General features: G+C 33.0%; 1 protein-coding gene across 5 annotated transcripts in view; it reads right to left on the bottom strand.

Annotated features, from left to right (window-relative positions):
* Positions 1-15,560, bottom strand: part of Epac (Exchange protein directly activated by cAMP) — a 665,395-nt gene that overhangs the window by 18,195 nt on the left and 631,640 nt on the right. The window lies entirely within an intron of this gene.

Here is a 15,560-nt window from a genome sequence, read left to right as displayed (position 1 = left end):
TGAAACGATAAAAAAATATAAGAAAAGTGTACTATGTTAAATACTTCGGAACCTAAGTGACTTTTAATGCCACTTACTTTATCTATTTGCATATCTAATCGATTATAACTGTTAGTATGGTAATGACAAGTTTCGAAAAAACAAATTATTTTTTGAAGTGATATAAGGTTGAATGCTCGAATAAATGAATTTTAATCAAATAAAAGGCAGATATCGAGTTTATTTATTAAATCTTGTCCAAGTACTTTCGCTCCTAGAGCATCTTTACGGGCATTTCGTCCAATTTGGGCTATCCAACAATATGTTGAGAATATCATAAACATTAAAAATTATACATTAACACAACACCACAGATTTCTCTCTTCTGAAGCCAACCAATACGTAGCTTCGTCGTTTTTTTAAATTTTAAACTATTTGTCCTTGTGTCGTGTTGTGTTAATGTTTAATTTTTAATGTTTATGACATTCTCAATATATTGTTGGATAGGCCAAATTTGACGAAATGCCCCTGAACATGCTCTAGGAGCGAAAGTACTTGGGCAACATTTAATAAATAAACTGTGCTCGATATCTGCCTTTTATTTGATTAAATAAATTTTTGATTTTAACTTGATTAAATTGAATATTTAAAAGTGACTTATATATCTAATGACTGGGTTTTAGGCTTTACTTTGTCTAGAACTATTTATTTTATGAGGAATAATTCTATACACCTCTAAAGATAATAGGATGTATGAACAACGTTAATACTTTAAGAATATAATTTTTTTGCTTATTTACAGTTAGGTAGAGTTATCAAATATATTTATAAATTATAATAAATGTATAACACAATACTATAATATAACTATAATATATATAAATACTTCTAAGAATACAACTAGAACAAACATATATTAGTTAAATTAATAGCAAAGCGGCCCTTACTACAAGTATAGGTAAAACAATGTGTTAGAGAGAGAAGTACTTTTTAGGTGTTTAAGAGTTAGAACAATATATTTATGTTGACGTCACACGAATTCGTTATTTTTGATTTGGCATAAGGAATCTACCATCGAGTTAGATTCTAACAAGATGGAATCTACATTGCTGACTGTCATAGTTGCTTAAGTATTATCCGCTAGTCGACCGCAGTTATTTTTATTTCAAAATTAATTTACAACTTGACATAGAACATTATGGTATTTTTACGTAAGGCGTGTCATTAAATTTTTCAGCAACGTTATGTCTTTGAATGAATACAGATATATAGTTGCAGATTTTCAAGAGAAACTTTTGAGTTAAGCAGATCTATTAAAGTATCTCTAAATTTTGGAAAAATTATCAAACAATTAGAGAACCTGTATATTATTGATAGTGAGATAAATTGGAATTCTGAAATAATACAAGATCAGTAGCAAATAACCGTGATTTACGCTGATAGGCTGATAGACGGCTACCATAAGCAACATATCCACATTCAGCAATAGAAAATAATAACATCACTAGCGGGAACATTAAAAAAGTAAAATTATATAATATATTTACAATAACGTATTTAATTTTAGTGGCTGTATTCTCAAAATTATTTTAAACATTGTAAAGAGAAAATTTGAATTTATATGTAATATAAAAGTTAATGAGTAAATAAGGCATTTTAATTAAAAGTCAAACGTAATATAAATATATATAAATATATATATATATATATATATATATATATATATGTATATATATATATATATATTTAATATAATTATTATAAACCATAATTTCACAGGTATTATCGTATTTTAAAATCTTTGACGAAGGTGATCCTTGTTTCTTTGGGTGCATAAAAATAGTCAAGTGAAGTGGAAGAGGTTTAATTCAGGAGTAAATTTTCTCGTAGCACAAGGTGTACTTCTTCTTCTAAATGTGCCTATCTTCTAGAGATGTTGGCGACCACATTGACCCATCTCATTCTATTCACAGCAGCTCGAAATAGATTAGTTGACGTTAGACCAGTCCACTTCCTAAGATTGGCCAGCCAGGATATACGTCTACGTCCAGGGTCTCTCTTACCCTCAATCTTGCCTTGTAGAATCAACTGTAGAACTAAGTTGTACTACTTTTTGTTACTTACTTAATGAAATCGGCAGCATACAACAACTTATCTTTGAGTATTTCATTTATTTTGGAATATTCAACATCCCATCGGACAACCGAATGCCAAACACATTTTCCTTTAAACAGGAAGTCATTTTTTATCGTGATTAGTTAATGCGACAAACTCGACAAACTCGCAAACTTAATGAAATCGTTCGTTTAAAACCAATTTCAATCTATCCCACCCATCTGCGATAAATGCCTGTATATCAACTAAGCGATCCTCATGATTGACCGTGATGATTGATACTGAGTGGTATATCATTAAGCAAATCTAGTTAAATTATATTTTTGATAACTTCAGTTAGAGGAAAGTATTCGAGTAGACTGGTGTGAACAATTAAACAGAACGCTCGAGTGTTTACCGGAAAACCTTCGATTTCCAATTTAACATCAGCGGTTACTTGTTTAGATGACGTATCATCCTGAAAAATAAGGCATATCTTTTGAATGCATCATAATCTAAGATTGGATGTTTTGCTGAGAACTGATTGGGAAAGAACTCGGTATAGTTGTAGTGAGCTATAACGTAGTCATTTTTGAGAAAAAACTTATTGCATTCTCCCGTTATGCCAATATTCCCCATAAATAATCCTCGTACGCTGGTAATTTTAACGTGGTCGAATAACGTTGGATCAGCGTGTATGTCATCTCGTTTAGAAGTTAAAAAAGGCACAATGACGCGTGAAAATCCTGTATATCTCACGTCGAGATCTTGCCGTAAGTGAAGCTAGTGCTTTGAGTTCCCATTTATGGAGAGGTATAATTATTGTTATATTGTTCTTAACCGGAGTTATTAATTAAATTTTCACATCATTATGGAAAAAGACATGTTTGACTTTGAGCTTCATGTCTGCAACAGTAATGCATCAACAAAGACACTATTTTTGTTGGTGCATTAGATTCTTCCACTAAAATACAGTCTTTATCATTACGTGATCAAACAAATTGAAATACTTGACTGCCGTAGGTAATTTCAACCTGCAGTACTCAGAAACTTGGACCGTCAAGGTGTGTCTCACAACAAACTACGAATAGTGCTACCTACGCCTTAATCTCGAACTTTTTCCATGTCGTGTGAACTTTGGATGTATGTACACAATTAAATAAGAATGCTCTAGTATTTGGTGCAAGATAAACGATTCTATTACCCACTTTTTTTAACTTTCAAAAGTATTTTTTGTATTACAAAAAAGGCATCTGATTGATTTATGATAAAATCGACAACATCGCTATTATTAAATGATTTGATGTAATGTGTATATTTATGAACTTCTTCTTTTCTAAGAGTATTGTCGAACACAGGTTTTTGGTAAAGGTCGAAAATAGGTGGTTGGGGTTCCTGCTGAGGAACCTTCCGTCGAATGTATTGACGTTTTGACATCTTTCAGCTTTAATCCAACAATAAAGGCTTTATTGGCAGCCGACACGGCAAGTCGCATACAAGGTCTATGTGAGACTAATGGATATTGATGTGTAGAGTTTTGTTTCCTAATTTAATCCATCTATATCGTTTCCTTAAAATCTAAATGCCGCGTACTTTTCCCTCCTCTAAAGTTTTTGGGGCTTAATTCTTGATCTACATTAACGGTAATTTTAGTAAGTTCACGTATAATGTTACTTACTGGTATGTATATAGGATTATGATACTTCTATAATGTTTACAGGTTGACCGGAAGACTACATTTTTGCTGGTGTTAACACTCTATTTGAGGAGAAGCCCAATAAATTACCAAGATCAATACCATGAACAATGGTACGGTCTTCGCAGAAAATTTTACAGTTAAGCATATTACTGCTCGGTCTTAAAGTTAACTCCTGAACGTACGCTTCGATATCGGTAATTGCTTAACATTCTGGCGGAATTTCGATATGACGTAATTTAACGATTGACGTAACATAGGAATAAAAATTTTTACCATCGATGTTTGAAATTGAATTAAATTTATGAAATTTCAGCACTGCTACATATTACTGCCGAAGCGAATCAAGCACAAGAAGCACTTAAGTAAACAAAAACTCGTTTGTAGTGTTTGTCAGGGTCAACAATCGAGACATGACAAACGCGGTAAAAGGTGTAGTTAGTTAAATACCAAAATATGTTAAACATGTCTATTTTTCTTATTATAAAGTTACATGTATTTATTTTTATTTATATTTTGCTCATAACAAGTATGGAACTCTACAAAATATACATACACGTTCCATAATTCCACAAACATCACATCATACATGTCTATTATAGTCTTTTTTGCAGGGTAAATAATCTCCTAGCGCGAGGCGAATATCTTGAGGTAATTCATACCAAAGGTCGGTCTTTATATTTTCCATAAAAATGAGAATGGCACGTCTCAAGATTTTGTTAGATAATTAGATAAACTTTAAGCACAAATGTCCACAGTCTGTTTGGTTATAACTTCTACTATCAAAGTAGGTGACTAGTTCTTGCGGTGGCTTCAAGCAGCCATAGGAATCAAAATACTCTATGTCGTTGTTTTTTTTTTGTAAGTTACCCAATGTGTACCAGAGTTTGTTGTTAAAATGTCAAGATAAATTATAGCACATTCGTATTTACGAGTACTACGTCGTAAATTGTTTCTCATAAATACGTCATGAAAATGTGAAATTTTAAATAGTTTACCAAATTTACTCAAAATCCACAAGGAAAAAGTTAATTTTCTGTAATCGCCTGTATACCATATATCATAAACATTTTTACTAAAAAGTCCTTTAAAGGTAGGATAATAAAATTTTAAGTAAATTCACTTCATGGCAAAGTAAGCTCTCAACGAGTCTTTAGGTAGGTAGTAACGATGTGCTGGACGTTCAACAGTTCGAACCGTGTGAGTGTCGATAATCGCGCACCCATTTCCACGACGACACGACGAGGTGAGATCCGGAGCGGCTATTTAAGGTGAGCGACTGGCGGAATTAAGTTAGTCTTGTGGCTAGCGCTCTAGGCTCTCTGGCTCGCTGCTGTATTGAATCTGCGAGCTGACCCGGACAGAGAAACTTCCGTACTGAGGATTATACTCTGTCCTCAATCAAGCAGAGCCCGTGGGTATCGTGCATTGAACGTTACCATATAGCGTGGATCTGCACAACCGAACATTTCGATTGCGAGTGCGTTTGGCGCTTCTGCTGGATTGAAGTGGAAGCGAGCACAAGTCTGCTTGTGATTGAATTTGCGTATTCCATTTTCTTTGTTAGTAATAATAATTTTTCTTTTACAGACGTCCGCCAGGGAATTCACTCTCACGGGATCCAGACTTTATTTTTTGTATATACGTTGAAACTAATAGATTTATTTTTATTTCAACCTGTGTTTTACTGAGTCTGTCGCTTCGAAAGAGCTACCCGTTACAAACTAATCAAAAATATATTGTAGAACGAATATATAAACATACAGTCAATGTAACCAAAGGTGTGAGTCTTAATGTGACTCTAGCCAATAGTATGCAGAATTGAATATGTTAAAAATTACATATAACAGCAAATAAAAAGGTTGGGGTAAAATGTGTTTTACTCTGTAGGTAAATATTGGAAATTGCAAAACAGATTGTATTGATCGGACGAAATTACAAATAATTAGAATTAAAGCTAAGCAAACATCAATGCATACATATTGCAGATTGAGGATAAACTTGGATAATAATAAGGCTCTATATTTTAAAATCAACTTTTTCTTCTCAGGTGGAATCTCCGCTACGGAGGTTCGCAATCATCATAGCTATTTTAATTTTTGAGGCATTAGCTCTAAAAAGTTTTTTTGAGCTGCATCCAAACCAGGTTCTTGAGCCATGAAATTCGTCTTCTTCCGATGCTTCTTCTGCCATCTATCTTTCCTTGCATTATGAGTCGCAGAATGCCATACTTCTCGCCCCGCATCACATGTCCGAGATACTGTAGCATTCTTTCTTTAATTGTAAGTTCAACTTTCTTCTCTTTACCTATTCTTCTCAGTACTTCATTGTTCGTAACTCTATCTACCCAGGAAACCCTCATAATTCTTCTACAGGTCCACATTTCAAAGGCGTTAAGTCGTCTCATTGTGTCTAGATTTAACGTCCATGATTCCACTCCATAGTATGGTACACTCACACTGTATACGTAATATTTTGTTAGGCGTACTTTAAGAGCTAATGTTAAATCTTTGCCACATAGGACCTTTTTCATTTTCATAAAATTAGAACGTGCTTTTTCAATCCTGACTTTGATTTCTGCAGTGTAGTCATTATTTTCTGTTATAAGTGTTCCTAGGTAAGTGTACTTTTTTACTCTTTCGATCTGCTGGCTTTCTACTGTCAAGATTTCGTTAGTATTATGATTGTTTTTACAAATTTTCATAAACTTCGTCTTTTTGATATTGAGCGAGAGTCCGTACTCCCTACTACACATTACTATTTTACTTACGAGTCTTTCCAGGTCTTGTAAACTATCGGCTATTATTACTGTATCATTTGCATATCTGATGTTGTCAACTAAGTCTCCATTTACTTTTATGCCCACTGTTTCATCTTCCAGAGTTTCTCGAATTACCTCTTCAGAATAAGCGTTAAATAATAGAGGTGATAGTATGCAGCCTTGCCTGACTCCTCTCTTTATTTACATTTCTTCAGATGTCTCTTTTTCAATTCGTACTATTGCTCGCTGATTCTAATAAAGGTTTGTTATTAGCCTTAAATCTCTTTCATCTAGGTTTTTATTGTTTAGAATTTCCATGAGTTTATAAAACAGACGTAAAGATTACGGTTAACATCCAAACATCTCTGCGTCAGCACGTTGAAGGAGAATAGTGCATCTCTGGTACTCATACCATTGTGGAACCCATATTGTGTGTCACTAATATCCAGCTCCAGTTTAGTGTGAATTCTGGCGTAAATAATTTTCAACAGAATTTTCAAGGTATGTGACATTAAGCTTATGGTTCGATAGTCACTGCACTCTTTGGCATTTACTTTCTTTGGCAAACACACAAATGCTGATGTCAACATTTCTCTAGGGATGATTCCCGTAGTATAGATAGCGTTGAACAGTTCTACTATTAGAGAGATATCGCAAGTGCATTTTTATCGCACGCTAATAGCGGAATACGCTATTTTGACATGTACGCAAGCGCATAGTGAATGTTACGTTAATAACGGATAAGGGCTTCCGCTGTTTGGGTCGAAATAAGGGGTGGTAATTACGTTAAACGATAATTTGACATTTCGCATAAAACATAAAAATATTTGATAGAATACAAATTTAGAAACTAAAAACTGTGACTGTGGATCAAGTGGATGATCTTGTTTGGCAATCTAACCTTATCTATGTTGTTTGGTTTGTTTTGAGAAACACGTGTGTTCTTATTTTGTTTAGACAAGATTTATACATTGACATTGACTATTGGTTAAATCATTAAAATTAAAGTGCACGTCTACCTGCTCAATATCTTCTCCTTGTAGCAAATTAACAAGAAGTAAGTCTTCAATTTCGTTATCATCAGCACCAGCTATTATTGCTGCATCAATTTCCAAATCCATTATTCAATAAAAAAAACAGTTAAGTACAAGTAGTTATTATCGAGTATGGCTATGACTAACATTAATTTCTAGGTTACAGTTAATGCCAAACGTCGGTTGTCATAATAACGTTAAGTCTTATCGTACCCCCCAGAACAATTTGCGATAACTCTCTTGATACCTGTGTTTCAACAGACCGTTATCCGTTATTTACGTCTCAATACGGTATTAACGTTTGACGTTGCGATATCTCTCTATTATGTCTAGGTTTTTCTCGTTCACCAACTTTAATAGCTCGCTTGGTAATTCATCTGGACCAGCAGGTTTATTGGTTTTCATTGAGTTTAATGCCTGACTAACCTCTGATTTGGTTATCTCTGAGCCTACATCTCCCGTTTGGCTATCTACAGCCTCTCTCTGGTCATGAAATAATTCCTCGATGTACTCTTTCCATCGTCGTAGTTTTTGTTCTGTCTCCAATATAATATTTCCATTTTTATCGAGCAATATATTCGAGGTTCTTCTACTTCCTACTTCGGCTAGTTCTTTGACTTTTTTATGTAGATTAAAGTTGTCATATCTGTTTTGCCGTTCTTTTATTTTTTTACATTTTTTAGAGAAGTAGGTTTCTTTAGCCTCCCTAATTTTTCTTCTTATTTTGTTTTGAATCTGTTTTTCTTATATTTGGTTGTTGTAAGTACTTTCTTACTTGGCTCCAATATAGAGGTTATGAAGAATTGCCACTGATGTTCTACGTTGCAATTATTTCTTGGTTTTCTATCTAGATTTGTGTTGATTTCGTGTTTCAGATTTTCTTTTGTTTCTTCTGACTTTAGTTTCTGTATGTTAAGTTTATTGTTGTTGCGGCTCTTTTGCATCTTTTTTAGTTGAAGTTGAAACCTAGCAATAAGAAGACTGTGATCAGAGGATACGTCTGCTCCTGGATATGTCTTTACTGCATGAATTGAGTTTCGATATCTGTGTTTTATTAGGATGTAGTCAATTTGATTTCTGACGATTTTGTTGTCTTTGTCAGCTGGCGATTTCCATGTATAAAGGCTTCGCTTGGGTAATTTAAAAAAAGTATTTGCGGCTATAATATTATGCTCCTGGCAAAATTCTATTAGGCGATCTCCTCTGCCGTTTGGTTCACCAAGCCCATATGGTCCTACATTACGGTAGCACTTTCCTTCGCCAATTTTTGCATTGAAATCACCCATGATCGCTGTTATATCTCTAGATACTGTGAGATGTAATGTTTTTTGAAGATCGCTATAAAAGTTTTTTATTTCTTCTTCATTTTTGTCAGCAGTTGGCGCATAAATCTGAATTAAGTTAATTTTTTCATGGGTTGCCAATATCTGCAGCAATATAATTCTTTCGAACATCGGAACGAAGCCTGTTACTGATCTCGCTACTTTTTCACTAAGGATCATAGCAACTCCATATCTGTGTTGAGTGTCGCTGCTTCCAGAGTAATAAATTCGTCCATTGTCTGTATTGAGTTCGCCCGAGCTGATCCATCTTGTATCGCTTATTCCTAGTATATCAATCTCCAGTCGCAACATCTCTTGCTGTATATTCCTCAGTTTCCCAGGTTCATACATACTTCTAACGTGCCATGTAGCTATTTTGCAGATGGATTTGTATATATTTAGTGAACAGGGATTTCGCTGGCTAATGGCCTGGGAAGCCCTGTCGTTACTGTTGTTTCTTCCCCTGCCGAATCTTGGCATCCGAGAACCATGATTAGTAGGTTGTTGATTGTCATTTCTATAAGTCATGACGATTTCTAGGGATACTCCATGAGTCTTTAATGCAGTGGTTTCCCGTTGCCTTCTGCATTCTTCTGCCGTTGACCAATTTATTGGTTCTTCCGTCTATGTTGGTGTAATGTTACACTAGTATAAGTAGTCTTCCAATACTTTGTTAAGACAAGATATGAGAAAATATTTAAGTATATTACTATAACATTAAAGCTGTAAATGATTGGGGTTATTTTAATTATTAATAAATGCTATTAAATGGTATTTATATAAACCTTTTGTTTTATTTTATTTTATAGAAATAATAGTATATTACTTTATGAGGCGGAGAAGCATGACTTTTCTTGACGCGCCAGATATCGTTCGGCGCGTAATAGAGGGCAAGTCAAGAAAAGTCGCTTCTTTGTCGAATAAAGTATACTATTTTTTCTTCAAACGTAGCAATTTTCAACCATAAATAGTACAATTCATACGCTATTTTTACTCGAAATTAACTGTGACAACTATCAAAGTCGTCTAGATGTTAGAAATTAAAATAATTAAGTCGTCGTTGGGATTTGCGTCTCCCTGGTTACAGTTGTTTGACAGTTGTTTGCAATTATTAAAGACAGCTTATTGTTGTTGCAACCGCAAGCGCAAATTTAGCGCGAAAATGGAAAACCTAGACGAAATTGAGTCCGCGGCTAATGATGCAGTAGCACGTTTGGGGCCCTCCAAGCCCGGAATAAAGTATCGGTTAGCGTACAAGCACTTCCAAGAGTGGTGCGATTCAAGAGGAGTACGGCAAGTTACCGAAGACGTTTGACTGGTATATTTTCATATAATGGAAAATGAAAATAAATAGAAATCTTCTACAATGTGGTCACGATACTCTATGATCAAATCCGAGTTAGTTATTAGAAAAAATGTGGATATAAGCAAATTTTTAAAGTTACGTGCCTTTCTGAAAAAAACCAGCGAAGGATATAATGCAAAGAAGTCTAAAGTTTTCACTAAAGACTAGTTTGATGAATTTTTGTTTGAAGTGCCAGATAAGTTGTATTTAGGATTAAAGGTGAAAAAAATTATATTGCAAAGCATGTAGTATACTCTACTAAATTATAAAAATATTTCAGATTGTTTTGTTAATTGGGGTTACCGGCGCCTGTCGATGCGACGAAATGGTACAAATTAAGACTGTGGACATTGAGGATAAAGAAAATGTAATAATTATCAAAATCCCAGACAGTAAAACACGACAAATTAGATCTTTTACGATAATTGGTCAAAACTACATTAAACTGTATAAAAAGTATGCATCACTGCGGCCTGAAAATTTCACAGAAAACCGATTTTTTATCAAGTACCAAAATGGAAAGTGTTACCGAAGCGTCATGTGAATACATTCGATCAGCGCAGTAGCCCAAAAAGTAGCTAGTTATTTAAATTTAAACGATGCAAGCACATGCACGGGTCACTCTTTACGACGAACTTCAGCAACACTTTTAATTGATGAAGGCGGAAATCTAGAATGCCTCAAACGACATGGGGGATGGAAATTAAGCACGGTTGCCGAAGGATATATAGATAATTCAATAAGAAATAAGAACGATAATGCTCAAAAAATTTTAAACCCTCATAATTCGCCAACATCGGGAATGATTGCTGAAAGTTGTTCTCGACCATCAGTATCATCAACAATTACCAATGCGTATCAAAGAGTCGGGAACATTTTTACACAGTTTCAATTTTGAAAATGCCTCATTAACTAATTGTACTTTTAATATCACTATAAATAAAAATGATGTTTAATTGTTGTTAATGACATTTGTATTGTTGCTTTGTGACATGTTTCATATTGTTGCCATGACAACATTTTTCCCTCCGCCGTAAAGAAATGGGAAAAAAAAAACTGCTGCCGGCGGAGACATCAAACTTTGACAGGATCAAGTTAGATTAGTAATGTCGTAATGTTGACGTTTGAAGAAAAAACACTTTTTTCTTCAAACGTCAAATAATGATGACATTACTTATCTAACTTGATCCTGTCAAAGTTTGATGTCTCCGACGGCAGCAGTTATTTTTTCCCATTTCTTTACGGCGGAGGGAAAAATGTCATGGCCACAATATGAAACACGTCACAAAGCAACAATACAAATGTCATTAACAACAATTAAACATCATTTTTATTTATAGTAATATCAAAAGTACAATTAGTTAATGAGGCATTTTCAAAATTGAAACCGTGCAAAAATGTTCCCGACTCTTGATACGCATTGGTAATTGTTGATGATACTGATGGTCGAGAACAACTTTCAGCAATCATTCCAACGTGCTACTGCACCATTAACCGCGGACTCAATTTCGTTAGGTTTTCCATTTTCGCACTAAATTTGCGCTTGCGGTTGCAACAACAATAAGCTGTCTTTAATAATTTCAAACAACTGTAACCAGGAAGACGCAAATCTCACCGACGACTTAATTATTTTAATTTCTAACATCTATACGACTTTGATAGTTGTCACAGTTAACTCACTTCGTTCGGCGCGTAATATCGGGCGCGTCAAGAAAAGTCATGCTTCTCCGCCTCATAAAGTAATATACTATTTTCTTTACAATTTTTGTTTTTTACCTATATACAAAATAATATAATTGTTTTTTACTAAATATAGGAACCTAATTTTTACAGTAGATATACAATATTTCTAACTGTAAATTAAAAAGCTAAGTTATTTTTTTATTAATAATATACAGTTTATGAGTGATGAATCAATTTTTTTTTTGTTTCAATTTAACGAACTTTGCGAGATTGTATTAAATTGATTTTATACATAGGGTAAACTTTTGTGGCTGCATACATAATAGATTTGTTATTTTTATATACTATTAACGTAACCCAGTATGTCAAATAAATTTTCAAATAATTGTTTCTTATCATCATAACAACTTAATCTTAACTTTGTTTAATGTTTTACAGCTCATGCGCATAAGCTCGAATAGTTCGTTGAGTTACCGAAACACTAGTTTATTCTTCTAAACATCACACAAATCACATAATCGTCAAAAGGTATTTAATTTCATACACCGGAATATTTCAGCACCTTTGATTTTTTTAGTAACGTCCCAATTATTTACCTTCATTTCATTTTGATTGTCATCCATACCTTCCGCAAGCATTTTGTTGCATATCGCTTCAATTTCTTCAGGTGTCATATATATTTTGTAATTGGACATTTTAGATCTTAAACCTACAAAATGTGAAATAATTTTCCGTTGGATTCATCATTTAATAGACCTGTAACTTTTTTATTGAAGGAATATTATATTTATTATTAGGTGGATAGTTGGATGTGTCAAATTTCGAAATGTGCGCTTTTATAACGTCATTGCACACATCGTTGTAACTTAATTCATATATTAAACTGTCTGTCTGTGTACATGATTTTTACCATTTAAGCCACACATTGGTAACATGAATTTGTAATTAAACTCATACATACATGTTTTAGAGATATCGAGAATAGCAATTCCAATATATTGAGGTTTATTAAAAATCAATTCTACTTTATTTAGTTTAATAGCTAAAAGTTGATAATTAAATACAGTTCTGTTGTGAAATCTTGCAATCGAATTTTTAGCGCCATATATATCTGTCCAAGCGGTAATGAACTTTATAACTCTATGGAGCCTAATGTTTTTCTGTTTTTCTTAAACTGGTTCTTTTCAGAGTTACTTTTAGCTTGAGCACGTAGACTGGTGTTCAAGTCGATATATGGCTTAAACCAAGCTCTCTGTTTAAAAAGTGCTTTATGAATTTTGGTTAGTTTAAGTCCGCATTGAGAGCATGTTTTAATTTCCAATATTGAAAAGTGTATTAATTTTTATCGTACAAAGTTTTCATCAATTTTGTCAATGTTGAATCAGGTGGAGTTCAATGTTCTGGATAAAATGGTAAATCCTCTTTGTGTAGATTATGCAAATATTGTGGGTATTCCAAATCAACTTGTACAATATATCCTTCTGCTGCATACTCTGAGATGTCTGGAACCGTATATATGAGTCACGTTTATACTTCATCTAATTTACTTGCCGTTGCACGTCATCCGCGTCATAGCCCGTGAGGTCACATGATACCAACACGAAATATTTAGGCGGTAGGTTTGTTCTTTTTTAGAATCACTTTGCCGAGTACACTGGCATTACAGCCACTAGACATATTTTATTATATACGCGTAGAAATAATATTTAAAGATTTCTATTAATGTTAACTTAAAGAAATACACAATAATATGTTAATTTGTATAAATGCATAATAAACCGTTTTTATAAAGAACATTTGTTCGGAACACACTGTAACTGTAATCGAACGAAGGTGATATTTTGGCATAAATTGGTAACACTTATTTGACATTTGTGGTGTTGACACTTTTTATTTTACATTTTACATAAAATAAAAAAATATCTATGTATTCCATTTTACATGTTACGACGCATACAAGCTGCTCAAATTGTTTTTAATAAGATTATTTTTTAACTCTTGTTTTGTTTCTATTTATTTACAATAAATATTAATTTGTTTTGTTGCATAATCCACTTTTGCAATAATTATGTGACATATTTGATTTAAAATGAATTCAGGATTTTTTATGCTTTGGCAACTTCGATCTCTGTCAATGATAATGACGTGCAACGGTAAGTAAATTAGATGGAGTGTAGGTAAATAAAAGGTCGATAAAAATTTATTATTTTCCTCTGAATATCTGTTTATACAAAACGATACTCCACCCTGTATTGCATTTTCTGCAAACAACAACATATTTATATCTACATCTTTTAAAATTTGTATTTTGCACTTGGTGTACCTCAACATGCAATAACACGTTGTATACCCTCGCATGTTAATAAAAGTGAGAATCTAAAACGTATATTTTAAGAGCAGTCTCTCTAAAATTTTCCGTGACGTCAGCTAACAAAAGTATATCAGTCTTTATGTATAAATCACTATATTGACCTAAATTCATAATAGCAAACACTTGCCACATATATTGTATATGAACGTACTTTTTGGTACTTATTTGTTCATCATTTAATTTGCTGTAAAACTGTTGTATTTCAGGTAATTTTGTCCCACTTAGATTATCTAAACTATCGATGTAACCATATTTCAAAACACCTTTTCTTATCAGCAATTGCAACCGTTTATCATCTTAATTTTAAAATATTTTTTTATATATGAAAATGACCCTAACATAAAATCATTCTAGTTGATCGTTCATCTAGATCTGCACTCATAATTCTAAACGAGTCTAAAAATCTGATTTTAATGCAGGTTTCAGAATTATGCCGTGTGAATGAAATAATCTTTCCTTATTCACTGGGCTGGGGGGGGGGGTCACTAAGCTCTTCACGTATAGAAATATATTTATTGATAAAATTTGCGTCGTAGGCTCCCAAATTATGAAGAAATTATGATCATGATCCCGAACAATGATATCGCTGGTGCCAAATGTCTTTTCACATATATGACAGGTAGCTGTTGATGGTTTAACAACCATAGACAACATCGTTTTAAGTTTAGACTCAATAAACTTAACAATCTCGGACAGTTGTTTAGAAAACCACTGCATACATTCTTTATCTCTATACGCTCAATAAAGCGATAGACTGTCATTAAAAGCTTATTTTAGATAGTAATCAGCACTATAAGCTACATGTTGTTGATACTTGTTGTTGTTTTTCGTGAAAGTATTTTTTTTAATGATGAGTCGAAATTAATTTAAATAACAAAAGGACATTTTTGTTTAAAGACGTTATGTTTAAACTCAACAAAATCAAATTTTGGAAAAGAAATTTTGTAATCATTAATTTTTTCGCGTATTTGTAAATGGTTATTTAATTTATCTTGAGACATAAAATAATTTAAGAATCTATCACATAAATATTTTTTATTTTTGTCCTTACTTAATTGACTATTTAACAAACTGGACATAGCTTTAATCCAAACATTTTCATCATCAGTAGGGGGAGCATTAAATTAATTTAATTTGAGAAATACTTATTTTGTATTATCAGTAAATTGACATGACGCTCCACCTTGTTTTTAGTTAGTACAGGAATAAACACTTGATAAAATATGCTTTTTTCTTTTATTATTAATTCCAAAGCATAAATATTGAATAAAATAT

Source organism: Diabrotica undecimpunctata, chromosome 3 (assembly GCF_040954645.1).
Source record: "Diabrotica undecimpunctata isolate CICGRU chromosome 3, icDiaUnde3, whole genome shotgun sequence".
NCBI classification, from domain to species: domain Eukaryota; kingdom Metazoa; phylum Arthropoda; class Insecta; order Coleoptera; family Chrysomelidae; genus Diabrotica; species Diabrotica undecimpunctata.
This window is presented reverse-complemented; position numbering and strand designations above follow the sequence as displayed.